Here is a 5,388-nt window from a genome sequence, read left to right as displayed (position 1 = left end):
CCACCCCCTCCTTTTTTTCTTGTTCTTTTTCTTTTTTTTGAAACAGACAACCGCGCCCTCAGCCGCCAGCCCACTCCGCATGCACTCCGCACCTTAGTATTTGACTTCAGCACTGCGCCTCCTCTGAGTCTCGGTATGCGTTTCTCTTTCCTCCTAGTTGTAGGACTTCCACTCAGCCAGCGTTCCTGTGGTTCTGAGTGATGTCCGTTCGTCTTTTAGTTGTATTTTTGAAGTGGTTGTTCGAGGCAGCAAACTCCGCCATTAACCTATGCCGCCATCTTGGCTCTCCCCTCATCTGTCCCTTTCTACACCGAAGACAACAGGGTTCAAGGAGGAAGGGCGCCAGTTTCGTCTTCTCAGCACCCATCTAGGAGGCCTCCCTGGGGTGGCTCTCCCCTCCATACCCCTCCACAGGATGGGTGCTCTGGCCCAGGTGCCCTGAGGAGAGGTGGAGCAAAGTGCTTTCCCTCCAGGACTCCCCTCTCCCTGGGAGTCTGGCAAGGAGAGCGCTCTTCCTGGGAACCGGAAATCTGCCTCCCAGGCCACTGCTCAACAGCAGTGCCTGGAGAGCAGCGGGAGGGCGACCTACCCATGTGGATATGTACGCTGGCGGAGGCCACGCAGCTGCCATAGTTGAAGTCCTCCTAGATGGAGGACCTGGGTAGTGGGGATCAGAGTCAGCCATGTCGGCAGTGGAGCCCCAACTCCCCACTGAATGATGTACAGCACACGGACCTCAGTCACTTCCTGAGCAGCAGTCAGCCCCAACTGGGGATCAAGCCTGAAACTTAAGTAGGTGCCCTGATAGAATGGAGCCCAAACCTTTGGTGTGGCAGAGGAGCTCCGACCCACAGCAGGGGCCAGGGCAGCCAGAGGGGTTTTGTTGAGGGGCCTAACAGGCAGCCCGCAGTGCAGTGGGTTAGAACCTCCTCCCGATACAGCAAGGTTGCAGGTTGGATCCTGGTCAAGGCACAGACAAGAAGCAACCAAAGAGAGCATAATAAGCCAAACAACACACTGGTGTTTCACTCGCTCTCTTCCTTTCTCTAAAATAATCAATCAATAAAAATTAAAATAAAAAATAAACCCTCTGGCTTGCAGAGTTGCTAAAACAGTTAGAAAGCAAAGTCCCATCCCTTCCCGTTCATTCAACAAATACTTCATATGCTCCTTCAATAATAAACACTGGGGATGGGTGTTTGTTTGTTTGTTTGTTTGTTTGTTGTTTGTTTCACTCTAACCACTGACCTACACTGACCAGGACCTGGAGGTACACTTAAAAAATTTTTTCAGATCTGCCCTGGCCAGGTGGCTCAACTGGTCAGAGTCTCAACCTGTACACCAAAGGATTTCCTGTTGGATTCTAGGTTAGGGCAATACTTAGATTTAGGTTAGATCCTGGTGGGTCAGCAGGTGCAAAGGCAGCCTATCAGTATTTCTCTGTCATATGGATGTTTCTCTCTCTAAAAATCAATTTTAAAAACATCCTCAAGTGAGAATTAAAACTATATAAGTATAAAAATATTTTCAGCTCTAAATTTTATTTGGTTCTTTTTTAAATTTTATTTTTTAATTTGCAGTTCATATTCAATATCCTATCCTATATAATAAAACCCTAATATGCAAATCAACCATATGGTAGAATGACTGGTCACTATGAACTGACCACCAGGGGGCAGACGCTCAACATAGGAGCTGCCCTCTGGTGGTCAGTGTGCTCCCACAAGGGGAGCGCTGCTCAGCTAGAAGCCGGGCTCATGGCTGGCGAGTGTGGCGGTAGTGGCGTGAGCCTTTGTGGCAGCACTAAGGAGCAGTGAGCTGAGCAGTAGGGAGCAGCAAGCAAGCAGGCAGTAAGGAGAGAGGAGTCCCAGACCGGGAGAGGGCACAGGCCGGGCTGAGCCCCCCACCCCCACCTCCAGTGTATGAATTTCATGCACTGGGCCTCTAGTTTTTTTAGTAATTCAGACTAGCTTGAAATACAGTGGAGCCAGTTCCTTCTGCCACCTCATATTCTCCCTTCTCATTGGGGCATGTAAAATTATGTTCTCTGCCAGATCTGAACATCCTGCCCAACATTGTATTTGGCTGTGCAGTAAAAATGGATGGGTTTACAACAAATCCAGTGTTATCCACAATTAGTGTCACTCTTTCTGATGTTCTTATATTCCGAGCTCCTTCTGTTGCATTTTCATATACGAACATCATCTCCCCAGTTGTCTTACAGCTACCATCTGAACTTGACTGACTACTATTTCTGCTGCTGTTCCCAGGACTCCTACTGGAACCATTTGGAGATGTTTTTTTGAGGATGAGGACTGACTGGACGAGAAGAACTGTGATCTTTTTCTCATTCAATACGGTGCTGTCATATTGGAGAAGTAACATTTCTAATACAAGGAGTGAGCTGAGACTCTGTTCTTTCATGAGATGAATCTCGTGATCTTCCACTTGACCATCTATCTCTTGAGCTCTCACATCCCCCACTAGGACCGTGTATACTCATTTTCCTGTGGTAGACAACTCTTTTAGCAACACGTGAGGGAATACTGTAGTCCTCTGTGAGCGTCCACAAAGGGCCTAGGCCTGTGGTCGGCAAACTGTGGCTCGCAAGCCACATGCGGCTCTTTGGCCCCTTGAGTGGGGCTCTTCCTAAGCTTTAGGAGTACCCTAATTAAGTTAATAACAATGTACCTACCTATATAATTTAAGCTTAAAAAATTTGGCTCTCAAAAGAAATTTCAATCATTGTACTGTTGATATTTGGCTCTGTTGACTAATGAGTTTGCTGACCACTGGCCTAGGCAAAAGCTGGGGCCAATGATACCTCCGCTTCCTCCTCAGCTGGATCCATCAGGAGGTGTAGATGAGAACAGCCACTCAGGCAGCTGGGGCTACCAGAGCCACCCGGCAGGTTGTAAAAATAAAGATGTTTTTTTAAAAAAAGAATCATTTTTTGCCTGGCCAGTGTTGCTCAGTGGTTGAGCATTGACCTATGAATCAAGAGGCCATGGTTGATTCCTGGTCAGGGCACATGCCCGGGTTGTGGGCTTGATCCCCAGTGTGGGGAGTGCAAGAGGCAGCCATTGAATGATTCTCTCTCATCATTGATGTTTCTATTCTCTCTTTCTCCCTTTTCCTTTCTCTCTGAGATAAAAAAATATTTAAAAAAAAAATAATCATTTTGGTAATTGTGCATCCTTAACCATCAACTTTTGCCAGTTTTGTAGTGTAAACTTTGTCTTTTATGTATTCCTATAAAAAGTCTAATGGGTAAATTTTCTTTGTTCAAAGCTTAGTCTAGCTTCACTCATTATTTCAAGTTAGCTAGACCTGAAGAGGAGTAAAAATTGAATTATCAGCTGTTAAAGTGTGTATTACATTTTCTGGGACAACCTGTGTCCCCCTAAAAAATGTATACACACTTTGAATAATTGTAAAGGCAGTATTTGTACTTTAACTGCATTTTCAAGCTTCCAATAGCATTTTAGGATGAATTCCTAAAGCTTAGTCTGACTGAAAGAAAGAAACATCAATTGAGCTACTAGCTGTTCAAGTCTGTATACATGTTTCTGGGACACTGTATGTGTGTGTGTGTGTGTGTGTGTGTGTGTGTGTGTGTGTGTATAATATTATCTAATAAAGAAGGAACATGCAAATTGACCATCATGCCATAACGGTCAAAATGACTGCACCCACAGCAGGAGCCCAGTTCCCATAAGGAGCCTTAACGAGCAATCAGCAGGGACCTGAGGCTGCGTGGCACTGGGACCCCCATCCAGTGGGGTTTGACAGGGGACCTCAGGCCGTGCCCCCTGCCCTGGTGCCAGGCCTGGGGACCTCAGGCCATACCTCCAGCCCAGCAGGGCTTGATGTGAGACCTCAGGCCACATCGCCTGCTCTGGCGCCAGGCTGGGGGACCTCAGACCATGCCCCCCACTCCAGCGCCAGGCCAGGGGACCTGAGGGTGTGCTGGGGGACCTGAGACTGAACCCCCCACCCAGCAGGGCTTGACAGTGGACATGAGGCTGAGCCTCCCACCCAGTGCCAGGCCAGCGGACCTGAGGCTGCACCCCTGCCCAGCGAGGCTTGACACGGATGGGGCCAGCAGGGTCTGGATCTCTCCCAATAGGAGTGGGGCCGGCTGGGTCTGGGTCTTGCGTGATTTTGAGGCACCGTGGGTGGGCAGGGACTTGATTCTGCATCCTGCGGCGCACCCCAGACTCTGACAAGAGGAAGATTTTCATATACATTTTACTAATTTTCTTTAATCTCTGACACTTCTATTATATAGAAAGGGCAAATAGCAATATTAAAATATTTTCTCTAATTGATCCCTTTTTAATGTGCATGGATTTTGTGCATGGCCCACTAGTGTATGTTTTTGTTTTCCTTTTATTGAATTTATTGAGGTGACATTGTTTAACAAAATTATACAGGTGGAAGGAGACTTGACTGGGTGGTGAACACACAATACAGTGTACAGATGATGTGTTGTGGAAAATTGTACAAATATATTGACAAGTTTAGATGCTTTGAGACAAAGTGCAAGATGTCCACACATACAATAGGGCAGTGGTCGGCAAACTTTAGCTCGCGAGCCACATGCGGCTCTTTGGCCCCTTGAGTGTGGCTCTTCCTAAGCCTTAGGAGTACCTAATTAAGTTAATAACAATGTACCTACCTATATAGTTTAAGCTTAAAAAATTTGGCTCTCAAAAGAAATTTCAATCATTGTACTGTTGATATTTGGCTCTGTTGACTAATGAGTTTGCTGACCACTGCAATAGGGTAATATATCTTTATCACCTTAATGAATCTCAATAACAACTTTTCCTTACCTGAATATGCAATTTGATAAATTCTAGATGTTACAGTGTAATTTATATAACCTGTGGGGTTTTAGTTTTGTTTTGTTTTTAAATAATTTATATTACTTTGTTTTTTTTCCTGCCACTACTCAAAAAAAGATGCTATAAAGAACACCTATCCATTACATATTTATACTATTAATTATATATACTCATGAAAGACAGATTGAAATATACCTAGAAATATCTAATTGAATGTACTTTATTTTGTGATTTCACTTGACAGGGCAGTAGTACAATGTTTTTATTCTGATTTAGAGATGTTGTCTTTGTGGTAAAAAACTTCAATTAGCTAAAATAACAATAATATCTAGCATCAGCAACAGTTTACCAGTTAATTTCACTGGGATTTAACAGGTTTATCAGATCAGTTTAAAACAAAGAATATATGCACCCCTATATTCATAGCAGCATTATTTACAATAGCTAAGATCTGGAAATGGCTCAAATGCCCATCAGTAGATGAGTGGATAAAAAAGCTGTGGTACATTTATATAATGGAATACCCTGAAGCTGAAAG

General features: G+C 44.8%; 1 pseudogene; it reads right to left on the bottom strand.

Moving 5' to 3' along the window:
- Nucleotides 1–2,568, bottom strand: part of LOC102774003 — a 5,531-nt pseudogene extending 2,963 nt beyond the window's left edge.
- Between the last annotated feature and the right edge of the window lie 2,820 nt (nucleotides 2,569–5,388).

This window comes from Myotis davidii, unplaced genomic scaffold (genome assembly GCF_000327345.1).
Source record: "Myotis davidii unplaced genomic scaffold, ASM32734v1 scaffold1322, whole genome shotgun sequence".
Taxonomy (NCBI): Eukaryota; Metazoa; Chordata; class Mammalia; order Chiroptera; family Vespertilionidae; genus Myotis; species Myotis davidii.
This window is presented reverse-complemented; position numbering and strand designations above follow the sequence as displayed.